Source organism: Tachyglossus aculeatus, chromosome 21 (assembly GCF_015852505.1).
Source record: "Tachyglossus aculeatus isolate mTacAcu1 chromosome 21, mTacAcu1.pri, whole genome shotgun sequence".
In the NCBI taxonomy this organism is placed as follows: Eukaryota; Metazoa; Chordata; class Mammalia; order Monotremata; family Tachyglossidae; genus Tachyglossus; species Tachyglossus aculeatus.
In genome coordinates this window covers 20,867,928-20,882,946 of record NC_052086.1, presented here as the reverse complement: position 1 = coordinate 20,882,946, position 15,019 = coordinate 20,867,928, and the positions used below count along the sequence as shown (strand labels likewise).

The following is a 15,019-nucleotide window of genomic DNA, read 5'->3' as shown; positions in this document are numbered from 1 at the left end:
TACTTGTACATATCTATTCTATTTATTTTATTTTGTTAGTATGTCTGCTTTTGTTCTCTGCCTCCCCCTTCTAGACTGTGAGCCCGCTGTTGGGTAGGGACCGTCTCTCTATGTTACCGACTTGTACTTTCCAAGCGCTTAGTCCAGTGCTCTGCACTGATTGATTGATTGATGTTAGCAAGTCATTCACTGAGTGAGTGTGGGTCTGGGGATGGGTCTCACCCCCACCCCTCCCCAAACTGTTCCCTGCCACTCGCCTCCTCCTCCTCCCTGGTTTTATTGGGCCTTTCCCGCGATTGTTGGCTAATTGGATTCCGTTGAACTCCTCTTGGCTGGCTGTGTGTTTCTCTCTCCGCCCAACCTCTCCTCTCTCTCCTCCTCTCCCTCCTCACCCCCACCCCTCCCCTTCCCCAGGAACCTCGCAAATAAATCAGCGGTGGGAGAGAGGGTTGTCCCTCACTGGCCCGGTGGGGAGAGGACCGCTGGGCCCCTCCAGCCCATCCGACGGGACTCTGCAGCCGCAGCAGGGAGGAGAAGCCCCGGGGAGAAGGATCCGCAGCCAGGGCCGGTCCTGGCTGGCGACGAGAGGGCGTCCATCACGCTCCGCATCCCCGAGGGGAGGGTCTTGCCCTCCCACCAGACCGTCCCTGTCGACCCCCTGACAGCTCCTCCTGGCCAGAGATGTAGAGTAGCCTTTCCTGCCGCCTTTTCTGCAAAGTCCAGCAAGGTGTCGGGGGTCTGGGGGGGGAATTGTCAATCTTTCTTGCAGGGGACGGGGTGGGGGGCTCCCCGCCGGCTCTCCAAGCCGAGAAGACCCCCAAAGCATCCTAGTCGGGGTGGGCAAGGAGTCTAGTCTGGCCCCGGACCTGCTGCTCCATCCCTCGTGTCTCCAGGTAAAACCTTCCTCTTCTCTGGGGGGGGGCTGTGGGGGGCTGCAAGCGGACCCCCTAGCAGGGGAGGTTGGGGGGCGGCCGTCCACCCGTCCTAAATCGTATTTATTGAGCGCTTCCCGGGTGCAGAGCGCTGGGCTAAGCGTCCAACGTGGGATTTCATCCTCGGGACTGTGGGCAGGGGTTGCCACTCTTTCTTGCCGTCTCCCGAGCCTCGTCGGTGCACAGTAAGCGCTCAGTAAATAGGACCGGATGGATTCCATCCATCCCTTGGCTTAGTACAGTGCTCTGCACATAGTAAGCGCTCAATAAATAGGATTGATGATGATGATCCCTGGTGGCCCCGGGAGCTGCCAGATGGACTGTCAGTCGAGAGCTGGGAAGTCAAGCAAGCCATCAATCCATCGGTGGTATCTCTCGAGAGTTTCCGGGGTGCAGAGCACTGGTTTCTAATAATAAATAATAATAATGGGATTGGTTAAGCGCTTACTCTGTGCAAAGCACCGTTCTAAGCGCTGGGAGGGGATGCAAGGTCATCAGATTGTCCCACGCGGGGCTCACAGTCCTAATGTTGCCAACTTGTACTTCCCAAGCGCTTAGTACAGTGCTCTGCACACAGTAAGCGCTCAATAAATACGAATGATTGCTTGATTAATGCCCATTTTGCAGATGAGGTAACTGAGGCACAGAGAAGTGAAGTGACTTGCCCAAAGTCGCACAGCTGACAAGTGGCTGAGCCGGGATTAGAACCCATGACCCCTGATTCCCAAGCCCACGTTTTTTCCACTAAGCTCTTCCCACTTTCCACTAAGCTCTAGACTGTGAGCCCATTGTTGGGTAGTGATTGTCTCTGTTGCCGAATTGTATTCCCCAAGCGCTTAGTACAGTGCTCTGCACACAGTAAGCGCTCAATAAATGCGATGGAATGAATAAATGAATGTGCTTTGCACATAATAATAACAATAATAATAATAATAATGGCATTTGTTAAGCATTTACTATGTAAAAAGCACTGTTCTAATTGCTGGGAGGGATATAAGGTGATCAGGTTGTCCCACGTGGGGCTCACAGTCTTAATCCTCATTTTACAGATGAGGCAACTGAGGCTCAGAGAAGTTAAGTGACTTGCCCAAAGTCACACAGCTGACCAGAAGCAGCGTGGCTCAGTGGAAAGATCCTGGGCTTTGGAGTCAGAGGTCATGGGTTCAAATCCCGGCTCCGCCACTTGTCAGCTGTGTGACTTTGGGCAAGTTACTTGACTTCTCTGTGCCTCAGTTCCCCCATCTGTAAAATGGGGATTAAGTCTGTGAGCCCCACGTGGGACAACCTAATCACTTTGTATCCTCCCCAGTGCTTAGAACAGTGCTTTGCACATAGTAAGCGCTTAATAAATGCCTTCATTATTTATTATTATTAAGTGGCAGAGTCGGGATTAGAACCCACGACCTCTGACTCTCAAGCCCGTGCTCTTTCCACTGAGCCATGCTGCTTCTTTATTATTATTATTATTATTATTATTATTATTATTATTATTATTATTATTACTAAGCGCTTGGGAGAGTACAATGCAACAGAATTAACAGGTACGCCCCTGCCTGCAACGACGTTACAGTCTAGCTTACAGTCCAACTAAGTGGAAAAGCTTCCCCCTTTCTGGACCCCCGTGGGGCGGGAGAGAATTTGCACTCGTCGTGGAAGTTCACTCATTCATTCATTCAATCATATTTATTGAGCGCTTACTGTGTGCAGAGCACTGTACTAAGAGCTTGCAGAATCAGGGGCATGGGGGAGGCAAGGAGCACAAAGAAGCGGTTGGCTCCTGGCTGAGGAGGAAAGCTGATTTATTACTTAATTTATTCAATCAATCAATCAATCAATCAATCGTATTTATTGAGCGCTTACTGTGTGCAGAGCACTGTACTAAACGCTTGGGAAGTACAAGTTGGCAACATATAGAGACAGTCCCTACCCAACAGGGGGCTTACAGTCTAAAAGGGGGAGACAGAGAACAAAACCAAACATACTAACAAAATAAAATAAATAGAATAGATATGTACAAGTAAAATAAATAAATAGAGTAATATGTACAAACATATATACATATATACAGGTGCTGTGGGGAAGGGAAGGAGGTAAGATGGGGGGGATGGACAGGGGGACGAGGGGGAGAGGAAGGAAGGGGCTCAGTCTGGGAAGGCCTCCTGGAGGAGGTGAGCTCTCAGTAGGGCCAGGTGAGCTCTCAGTAGGACTCACCTACTTGTACATATTTACTATTCTATTTCTTTTGTTAATGATGTGCATATAGCTATAATTCTATTTATTCTGACGATTTTGACACCTGTCTACGTGTTTTGTTTTGTGGTCTGTCTCCCCCTTCTAGACTGTGAGCCCGTTGTTGGGTAGGGACCGTCTCTGTATGTTGCCGACTTGTACTTCCCAAGCGCTTACTACAGTGCTCTGCACACAGTAAGCACTCAATAAATACGATTGAATGAATGCATGAGAGCAAGAGACCCCGGAAAATTCTCCTTCGGGGGGATCCCTCCCTTTTCTGCTCCCAGGCGACCAGTCAGGAGCAACGTGGTTTCGTGGAAAGAGCCCGGGCTTGGGTGGTTGATAATCCTGGCTCCACCACTTTGCTGTGTGACGTTGGACAAATCATTTAACTTCTCTGGACCTCAGTTAGAGCATCTTTAAAACGGGGATTGAGACTGTGAGCCCCATGGGGACAACCTGATTACCTCGTATCTGCACCAGCGCTTAGAACGGTGCTTGGCACGTAGTAAGTGCTTAATAAATACCATTATCATTAGTAGTAATTATTAGAAATTAGTAATAAGTAGTAGTTATTATTATTCTAAGTAATAATAATAATCAATTAATTGATGGAATTTTCTGAGCCCTTGCTGGGCGCAGAGCACTGGGCTCGGCTCTTGGGGCAGGGGGAGACTGGATAATGACTAGGTTTAGGGAAAGCGAGAGGTTATCCCACCCTCCTGCTTGAATTTCGGGGCTACGAAGCTGGAGGGTCCCGGCGGGATCTTGGCGAGCTGGGCGATCTCGGTCGAGCGAGCACGGTCCCTGAGCTCTAACGTGTCTCCAGGGTGCAAGAGGAGAAAGAGCAGTTCTCTTGGTTCATTTTATTTTTTAATTTATTTTTTGCACCAATTGGAGATAATAATAATAATAATAATAATAATGGCATTTATTGAGCACTTACTATGTGCAAAGCACTGTTCTAAGCGCTGGGGAGGTTACAAGGTGATCAGGTTGTCCCACGGGGGGCTCACATTCTTAATCCCCATTTTACAGATGAGGGAACTGAGGCACAGAGAAGTTAAGTGACTTGCCCGCAGTCACACAGCTGACAATTGGCGGAGTCGGTATTTGAACCCATGACCTCCGACTCCAAAACCCGTGCTCTTTCCACTGAGCCACGCTGCTTCTCTGTCATAACGGGGTCCCTCCTCCCCCTCCCCATTCTAAAACCAACCCTAGAAATCAATGGCTATTTTGAGCGACTTTAGCATTTGCTCGTTGGTGCTTCTCCCTCCCCTTCCTCCACATAACGCAGGAGCAGGATTGGGGGAGGGGGAGGAAGAGGAGGAGGAGGAGGAAGGAGCACACTCAGCCCTTTAAGGCTTTGCATTTAAGGACAAAATTCCCTGGGAGAAAGATCCTTGCCCACTCTTTCCCACTGACTCAAGAGATCCAATCCATCAATCATTCAGTCGTATTTATTGAGCACTAGCTACGTTCAGAGCACTATACTAAGCCCTTGGAAGAGTATAATGCAGCAATATATCAGAACTGGTCCACATATTCCCTGCCCACAGCGAGCTTACATTCTAGAGGGGAGACAGACATTAATATAAATAAATAAATACAAATAAATTACAACCCACAGGGAACGCTAAGGACTGTGGGTCAGAATTCCGGCTTCTTTGCCCAGGTTCAAGAGTGTCTCGTTGCATGTTCTTGAGACGTCGGGACTCTCGCCGGCCTCACTTTCCTTAGAGAGTTTGCGGCTGTAGGGGAAGTTGGGAGGTCCTAGAATGAAAGGACTGGAATGAGGAGGGGGCACTGGGTCAAGCCAAGTGTACCAGAGAGGTGGTAGAAGGCAGGACAGGTTGGCAAGCAGGGTAGGTTGGCAAGTGTGTTGTCTCTTCTCTCTCCCACCTTCCCTCCGGAGGCTCAGATCCCCAGTTTGCCAGCCGCCGGTCCAAATCAGTGAAGCCTGGTGCATTAGGGCCGGGGGAACGGTTTGGGGGTCTAAATTTGGGAGCTGATCTCAGCAGGAGGTAAGATCCTCCTTGGTTTTCCAAAAAAAGCCTGGACCTGTCAGTCCTTCTGCTGTTTTGCACAGCCTTGCCCCTCACACTCTGCTCTGGCCTCAAACCAAGCAGTTTAAGAAGTACAAATCCAGCAAAGCTGTGGGCTCCCCGACTGTGGGCAGGAGAGGTGGAGGGGGGTTGGGGGGTGGGTACACAATGTGGGAGGAGTAAAAGGAGGGGAAAATGTCCACTGGGAGAGTATTGCTAAATTCCTGGAAACATGGGGTGAGCCAGAGGGCCAGAGGTCGACTGATGCTCCATTTCCTTCCTGCGACTCCATTGCTCACTTGCATTTCAGACAAAGTGAGAGGCACCAGGGGCCCTGGAAACTCCAACCTGCTGCTTGCCCTCCCACCCCCAGCATTAAAATGAAGCAGCCCTGAACAGAAGGAGGGTAGGACAACAAGCTACGGAGGCTGGTGGAATTGCCTCACCCCAACGCGGACCCCAACTCTGTTATATTGTTGTAATGTATTCTCCCAAGCACTGAGTACAGTGGTCTGCATTCGGTAAACTCTCGATATATGTGAAAAATCTTATTCCCTATGGGAATAACCCAGGGCTATGATTCAGCTGCTGCTTAGCCAAACAGTTTAAGATGGGGAGTCACTTTGGTTGAACTAAAGAGAAGTAGAGATACTTTGGAGGCGGGCAAGTGGCCTCACATTGCTCTGGCATGGGGGAGAGAAGTGGGAAAGGGGTGGAGAGTTGAGAAAGAGTGAAGCTAAGGTGAAAGCAGACTTTCTTAGTGCAAGACAGATCAGCAAATGACATAAAGGTGACAACAAGCAAACGCTTTAGTTTATTTCTGTTAAGAGCTCTGGCTGTAACCTAGGTTAAAAATAGACCCCATGCTTGCACAGTGGTGGGCTGGAGTTGATGGGTTTGAATTATTCAGCCTCCACTCAGGATTGAAAGTCCTGGCATTACTGCCAACAGTAAATTTGGTATCAAGTCCCGTGAGCTGATGGGGTGAAACTTTCTGCTAGCCACTATTAATGCCTCTGTAGGGCTGCCCTAACTCATCTGCATTAGATTGAATCAATCAATCAATCAATCCGTGGTATTTATTGAACCCCCGGGATTTCAGTCTGAGCAGGGAAACCCTGGTGCAAGCACTATATCCATGCCTGCCCCTCAAGCTCAATAACAACAACAACAACAAAAATAATAATAACAATAATAAGGGCTTACTATGTGCCAAGCAACTGCACCAAGTACCGGGAAAAGAATCAGATTAGATACAGACCCTGTTCCACGTGGGGGCTCAGTGTCCTTCTTAGGTGTATCTGGGCTGAATCAAAGACTTCCAGTCTCTCACCAATCGGAAATGATCCCAAAGGATGCAAGCCAGGAAAAAGAAAGATTTCCATTTGGTCACATTTTGTCCATCCACTCCTCTGGAGGTGAGAGCTTCCCAAGTGCTAGAATGCTCTTTGCCTTCTTGGAGAAAAGTGAGCTCTGAAACTGTAATTTTTATGGTATTCAGCCTCAGTGGTCCCCTCTCTTTTTCACCCTGGGTGTAGCCCACTGGTGTCAGCAGCCAAGAACATTCTGGGAATACCCACAAAGCACAGAGCAGTGGGGAGTTGGAGAGAAAGAATATGTGGTTCTAGCTTTCAAGTTGCTTACAGTCTAATGGTGAAGTGGAATAAGGGAAATGCAAATGAACACCTCTGATCCTAATGGGCAAAGATACATTATTTGGTATTTTTTCAGCACCTACTATGTACTAGACACTGTACTAAAGCACTGGGGTAAACACAAGATCATCAGGTTGGACATACCCCTTGTCCCACATGGGGCTCGCCGATTACAGTTGAGGAAATTGAGGCACAAGAGGAGTGAAGTGACTTGCCCAAGGTCACACAGCAGAAAAATGTCAGAGCTGGAATTAGAACCCAGGTCCTTCTGATTCCCAGGCCCGGGTTCTTTCCACTAGGCCACAGCTGCTTCTCTACTTATTCCTAGAACTAACCAGATTTGGCTGGGTGAAGCTGCAGGCGAGAGCTGAGTCACTGGAGCCCAAGTGGAGGTGGTGTGGACTTTGAGGCTGAGGTAGAGCTGCAACATTTTTAGACCCTCTCCCCCCCCACCATTCTCAGCTCCTGGTTTCTCGTGGCCGGCAGCCTGTTTATCTGCTCTGCTTTGGGAGATCCGGGACCCATTCATTCATTCAATCATATTTATTGAGCACTTACTGTGCTCAGAGCACTGTACTAAGTTGTTGGAATGTACAATTCAGCAATAAAGAGAGACAATCCCTGAAATTACCTTTGTGTTAAGGGACTGGGAGGGTTTTGGAAACTCCCTAGGGCAGGACTGCATGAGGGGAGCAGGCAGGATAATTGCCTGGAACCCTGACCTTGAGGGGGAGCCTGAACTTTACTCACTTGGGGTTGCTAACTTCCAGAAACTTCCAAACAGGAGGAAAAATCCTGGGTGGGACCCATGGAATTGTAGGGTCTTGACTGGGGTGATTTAAGGAGCAGAGCTCTGTCTAGTAGCATCATTCCTTAGCCTTCTTTCTCCCTCCCCATTCCCCACAGTCAGGCATGCCCACCAAGGAAATACCTATTTCCTTGGGGGCCTGGGAAAGAGTGAATTAACTCTTGTGGGGAACTGGACTCCAAGCAAAACCCCTTCCCCAACCTAGTGAAAACCTAGAAGATGTCGCTAAACCCTAGAAGACTTACTTTCTCCAGCCTGCCATTTATGGAAATCTGTTGGGCAACCTGGACTTGGTTAGAAGGGAAATAAGTGGCTGTTGAGGGAAGCTAACCTGTCAGTCTCTGCTCAGAAGCTCTGCATGGGATGTGTGCAATGAGAAGGGGAAGAGGTGTTGGTAATTCTTCATGGATGAAATCACCGTCACTGTCCTCTTCAGCTTTCAGCAACTCCGGCATGTGCAGGTGAAGGAAGCTTCCTTCCTCTGCCCATTCTATGAAGGGAGCATGCTGGGAAGGGTCTCTTCAGCCTGTGTCTCTTTGCTGGATCTACCTCCAAGGAATTAGTGTGGCTCAGTGGAAAGAGCACGGGCTTTGGAGTCAGAGGTCATGGGTTCAAATTCTGACTCTGCCAACTGTCAGCTGTGTGACTTTGGGCAGGTCACTTAACTTCTCTGTGCCTCAGTTATCTCATCTGTAAAATGGGGATTAAAACTGTGAGCCCCCCGTGGGACAACCTGATCACCTTGTAACCTCCCCAGGGCTTAGAACAGTGCTTTGCACATTGTAAGTGCTTAATAAATACCATTATTATTATTATTAATAAAATATTTCTAGAAGGAGGGATCTGAAGACTCTAGACGGTAAGCTTGTTGTGGGCAGGGAGCAAGTTTTCTAACTCTGTTATACTGTGCTCTCCCAATCGTTAAATACAGTGCTCTGCACATAGTAAGTGCTCAATAAATACCATTGATTGATTGATTGACTGAGGAAGCTATAAATCCTTTCTCAGGCTCAGAGCCTTGTTCTCCTCAATGGATCTTCTCCCCCAACCCCCACCCCAGCACAGCAGCATGGTTTAGTGGAAAGAGCATGGGCTTGGGAACCAGAGGACCTGGGTTCAAATCTCAGCTCTGCCACATACCTGTTGTATGACCTTGGACAAAGCACTTAACTTCGCTGTACCTCAGTTCCCTCAACTGCAAAATGGGGATTTAATACCTGTTCTCCCTCTCACTTTGACTGTGAACCCCTTGTGAGACCTTATTATATTGTATCTACCCCAGCGCTTAGAACAGTGCTTGGCACACAGTAAGTGCTTAACAAAATATTATTGTTATCATTGTTATTATTATTATTACCATTATTAAGGTTATCCAGTTCTTGAGCTGTATAAAATGAAAGCCTTCTACACTTGATGTGGGCTTTTCTGGGGTGTGTAGTGGCACTGTCCACAACTGGGCGAAGCTTCTGGCCTGATTAAATGGGGATTCTAATTTATATTGTCAATTCCATTTGTAGTCTCTGCCCCCTCCAGGCTGGAAGTAATTTGTACTTCCCAAGCGCTTAGTACAGTGCTCTGCACATAGTAAGCGCTCAATAAATACGATTGATGATGATGATGATGGTGTCTATTGTTTCACTTCTCACAGAAGCCAGGAGTCCTATACCTCTAGCAAAGCTGGGCATGGTAACTCTCAGCAGCTGCCCACCTGAAAACCTCAGGGAACTTCAGGAGGCACATCTCTCTGACAGGACCTAAGGGACCTCGGTTCGCCAGGTGGTGTTCTCTGGAGAGGTTGGCATTGGCAAGGATTCAGCCTGAACCTCTCCCTAGCTGCATGGGGGATTAGGAACCGGGGGAATCTGAGGAGTCAGAGAATCAGGATAAGTGGATTGGGCTAAGGTGCCTGTTATATTGGCAAGGCAAGGAGCCCCAGCTTGGAGTCAGCCAGTTATCGGAGGCCAGGAAGTAAGCTGGCCCCAACCATCCTATGGGCAGGGAATGTCACTCTTTATTGTTGTACTTTCCCAAGCGCTTAGTACAGTATTCTGCACACAGTAAGCCCATAATAAATATAATTGAATAAATGAATTCTCTAGGCTAATCCCTCTTCCCATCAAACCATCAAACCAGCAGTCCAGGAGAATGCAGTGTAGCAGTGCAGAGAGCCGAATGCCGACATTGAACCACAGTCTGCAGCATCACAATTGCTTCCTATAAGTAATTGTATTGCTGTCATTAGGTTTAATGATATAATGCCTGCTCAAATTGCATTGTAACATAGCCTTGCTAGAGAGCTGAGGCTTAGCAATCAGAGAGAGGGAACATAAACAGGAGCCGGTTTTTGTTTTCCTTGCAATTAATCAACTGGAAGAAACTCATCTGACAGCGCTGTAATGATGTTTGGTTTGTCAGGGATTTATTTGAAAAAAATCTCACCGCATCTCTCGAGCATAATCTGCTGTGCAAGACAATTTAGCTGCCTTAAAAAAGTGCCTACAGAATGACAAGCAACTCATGAATGAAAGCAGCTTTCAATATATAACATATTATGTAAATGTATTTTAGTGCTAGCCACTGCTGCTCTGGCAGAGTTTTAGGGCTTACTGAAAGAAAATTGTTTCATGAGGCTTAACAGGAAGATTTTGATAAAAGAGGTTGCAGTGGGCAGGAATGCATTTTCTTTTCTATTTTATTTTTTAAAACCTTTTTCTTCAGATTCTTGCATGGGATTGGAACATAAACATAAAATGTGAGAAATGTCATCAGCCTCCAACAGGGACAGCAAGGAAGGTTTGAAGAAGCAGGTGAGGGTTGCCCTCCAAGAAATTCCGCCTCATGATTAATCAAACAATTAATGGTATTGGAGGAGAACTGGAGAAGAAGTGAAGGCAATGGGTGAAGACGACTTGCTCAAAGAATTTGGAGACAAATGGTAGGAGGGAGGTGGGGTGATTAACTGGAGGGAGCCATGGGGTCAAGGGAGGGGTTTCTTTAGGGTAGGGATAAATGAGCATGTTTGAAAACAGCGGGGAAGGAACCAGTAGAAAGTGAGATGATGAAGATGGGGGTCAAGGAGGGAAGAAGGGAGGGGACAAGTGTTTTGAAAAGGTGCAAAAAGATGGGGTCAGTGGTACAGGTGGAAAGGGTACAATTTGAGAGGAGTTCGGTGATCTCTTGAGATACTCCTGGGAAGGACAGGAAAGTCAAAGAGTAAGTGGGAGAATGGTGGGGCTGGAAAATAGCAGAGGAGATTTTAGGGAAGTCATGCCTGATTGCTTCAATTTTACTGATGAAGTATTAGGCCAGGTCATTAGGAGCAAGAGATGAAAGAGACAAGGTAGACGGGGGCTTGAGGAGGGAGTTAAAATTCAGCAATGGCTGCCATGGGCAGTGAGCATGGGAGTCAATAAGGATGGTGAAGAATTACTGCTAGGAGGCGGAGAGAACATAATTGCAGTCGGTGAGGATGAGTTTGAGATGGAAGAGGTAGACCTGTGACTGGATTTCTGCCAGCAGCACGCCACAGCTTGAGCAGAAGAATGGAGGAGGCATACTATGGAGATGATCTAGGGTTGCATGTTGTCTTTGTGAGACCAACCAAGGGATAGAGGAGCAAGGGAGTTGAGTTTAGCGGAGAGAGTGACGTTGAAGGTGTGGATTTGCATGTCGAGAAGATAGGTTGGATATAGAGACCAAATGGGGTATGACAACTTTAACAGGAGGGGGTCAAAAGATTGGAGCTCTCTGTTGGGGAACAGGACAGATTTGTGGGGAGGTGTGCGTGGGAGAGAAGACGGGTCAGGAGGTTGTGGTTGGAGAGTGGAATTTCAGAGTTGTTGAGGTTAGAGATTGTTCAGTGACTAGAACGGCTGAAATCAAGTTTGTGTCTCCATTGGTGAGTGGATGAGGTGGGGTGGAGCAGGAATTCAGTGGAACTGAGAGGAAGCAGGCAGCAGAAAGGTCATCACATGGATATTGAAGCCCCCCAAGGATCATTATAGGGAAGGAAAGAGAAAGAATGTAAAAAGTTGAAGGTGGGACTTGGTGAAGGGCTGGAGGTAGTAGATGACAATGAAAGGTAATTGGAGTGGGTGGAGAAAATGGATAATATAGGCTTTAAAGGAAGGGAAAGAGGTGGTCAAGGAAGGGATGATGTGCAAGGGACATTGTGGGGCAAGGAGGAGGCCAACTCTTCCCTCTTTCCTATGAGTTTTGGGGAGTGGGAGAAGATACTCATGCACACTCACACACACACACAGTTGTCCTTCTTATTCAAAAATAAGAGTGACAGTGTGTGAACTGCTGAAAAGGCCAATGCCAGGCCACACTGGGCACACAAAAAGATTTCCTCTTGTGTTCTTTTGTTTAATGTCTACTGCACTTGCCACTTTTTTTTTTCTCTCTAAGCTCCTTTTTTTCTCGTTCCTTATTAAGCTGAAACATGAAAAGAACTATTCCCTTTACAATAGTGGTGCACCTTGCAGGTCTGTCCTCTTCAACTGACACTTAGTTTTCACCTGGGATGTAGCATTACCTGAAGCTTTTTTTCACTGTGTGCTCTGCCCTCTTTGCATTCAGTTTCCCGGATTCAGCTCTTCACACAGGAGCTCTTTGGGTACCCTGTTCTTTCCAGCATAGCAGTACTGAGGTGAACATAGTTTAGATGCTGGAAGACAGATTACATTCCTGGACATCATTATCATAGGAAGCCTGCCAAAGCCTGCCTCTTCCCAGGCAGAGGACATGGGGACATGGCTGAACTTCTCCCAATCTCCTCTGCTCCTCCTTCCTAAAGCCCCCTCAGGCCCCAAACCATTTGCCTTCCCAGCCCTTTTGTAGGTACTTGAGGGGAGTGGCAGGATAATCATTGATTGGACAGAAAACCCTGGCAACCAATCAACACCCTTGCTATAATAATTCAGAAGAAAAACACTGCAGTAGCCATCACTCCAGTGATTGCCAATCAATCAATTGTCTTTTTTGAGCATTCACAGTGGGCAGAGCACTGTAATGAGGACTTGGGAGAGTACAGCACAATATAATCAGTAGACTCGTGCAGCTTACACAGTTTCAGACTGGGATCCCTCTGAGGGCCAGATGCCAATCTTCTTTGTCCCTTATTGCTTTCTTCCCCAGGGTTTAGTAATAATAATAATAATGATGATGACATTTGTTTAGCACTTACTACATGCAAAGCACTGTTCTAAGCCCTGGGGAGGGTACAAGGTGATCAGGTTGTCCCACGTTACGCTCACAGTCTTAATCCCCATTTTACAGATGAGGTAACCAAGGCACAGAGAAGTTAAGTGACTTGCCCAAAGTCACACAGCTGACAAGCAGTGGAGCTGGGATTAGAACCCATGACCTCTGACTCCCAAACCTGGGCTCTTTCCACTGAGTGGAAAGAGCATGGGCCTGTGAGAAAGAGGACCTGGGTTCTAATCCTAGTTCTGTCACTTGCCTGCTCTGTGACTTGGGCAAGTCACTTCTCTGAGCCTCAGTTTCCTTATCTGTGAAATGGGGATTCAATACCTGTTCTCCCTCCTACTTGGACTGTTAATCCCCTGTGGGATGGGGACTGCATCCCACTTGATTAACCTGTATCTTCTCCAGTGCTTAGAACACTGCTTCACACGTAGTAAACATTTAACAAATATTATAAAGAGGTGGGGTGGGCGGAGGAAGAAATTCAAACTGAGATAAAAGTTTTGCTTTCATTTAATTGAAAATACATTTCTAACTTGGCATATTTACTTCCCCAGAGCAACTCCTTATGGGCAGAGATCATGTATACCAACTGTATTGTAGTCTCTCAAGTGGTCAGTACTGAGTTCTGCACAAAATAAGCACTTGATATATATCATTGATTGGGAAGCCGTGTGCTCTAGTGAAAAGAACACAGGCTGGAGTCAGAGAACCTATGTTCTAATCCTGACCCTGCCGCTTCCCTGTGCCTCAGTTTCCTCATCTCTAAAATGGGGATTCAGTACATGCCCTCCTTCTTGTTTAGACTGTGAGCTCCATGTGGAACAGGGACTGTGTCTAACCTGACTGTCTTGAACTTACCCCAGCACCTGACATGTAGTAAGTGCTTAGCAAATGTCACTATTATTCTTTTCAACAATTAATGGCATTTATTGAACCCTTACTGTTTACAGAGCACCATACTAAGCACTTAGGAGAGGAAGAGTTGGTAGACATAGTCCCTGCCCACAAGGAGTTTACAGTCTAGAGGGGGAGACAGGCACTAAAATAAACTTTAAATATGTACATAAGTGCTGTGGGGCTGAAAGTGAGGTGAATATCAAGTGCTTCAAGGACACAGATCCAAATGCATAGGTGACACAAAAGGTAGAGGGAGTAAGAGAAATGAGGAATTAGGGAAGGCCTCATGAAGGAGATGTAAGTTTAGGAGGGTTTTGAAAGCAGGGAGAGAGGTGCATTGCCGTAAGTGGAGGGGGAGGGAGTTTTAGGCCAGAGGGAGAAAGTGGGCAAGGGGTTGCTGGTGAGATAGAAGAGATAGAAGTACAGCGAGTAGGTTGATATTAAAGGAACCGAATGTGCTGGCTGAGTTGTAGCAGGAAATCAGCAAGGTAAGATGGGATGGGAGGAGCTGTTGAGTGCTTTGAAGATGATGGGAAGGAGTTTCTGTTTGCAGAGATGACTGGACAACCACTGAAGGTTTTGAGGAATGGGGAGAAGTTTATTGTTATTATTATTATTATTATTATCAATTGAGCTGATAATTTTAGCACTGAGCTCTTTGGAGGCTGAGTGGGTGGATTCATTCATTCATTCAATTGTATTTAGTAAGCGCTTACTGTGTGCAGAGCACTGTACTAAGCACTTGGGAAAGAACAATACAACAGCAAACAGTGACAATCCCTGCCCACAATGAGCTCACAGTCTAGAGGAGTGAGACAGACATCAATACAAATAAATAAAATTACAGATATATACGTAAGTGCTGTGGGGCTGGGGGAAGGAGAAAGAGCAAAGGGAGAAAGTTAGAGTGACAAGGAAAGAGTGGGAGATGAGGAAAAGTGGGGCTTAGTCTGGGTCTTCAGTAAGGCTCTGAAGGGCAGGAGTGTAATTGTCCATCAGATTTGAGGAGGAAGGGTGTTACAGGCTAGTGGCAGGACATGGGCCAGGGATCTGTGGAGAGACAAGTGAGATCGAGGCACAGTGAGAAAGTTAGCATCAGAGGAGTGAAGTCCGTGGACTGGGTTGTAGGAGAGAAATGGGGGGAGGTAGGAGAGAAATGAGGGGAGGTAGGAGGGGCCAAAGTGATAGAGTGCTTTAAAGCCAATGGTTTTTGTCTGATACCGAGGTGGATAGCCA

The 15,019-nt window shown here is 47.2% G+C and overlaps 1 protein-coding gene across 3 annotated transcripts in view; it reads left to right on the top strand.

The window, feature by feature from the left end:
- Positions 1–805: 805 nt before the first annotated feature.
- RPH3A (rabphilin 3A) overlaps positions 806–15,019 on the top strand; it is a 138,190-nt gene continuing 123,976 nt past the window's right edge. For 2 of the 3 annotated variants that reach the window (XM_038762833.1, XM_038762831.1), the window contains exon 1: positions 806–893. The gene's annotated coding sequence lies outside the window, so the exon portion shown is untranslated. The remainder of the gene's footprint in view (positions 894–15,019) is intronic. The other variant, XM_038762832.1, reaches the window with a different exon arrangement.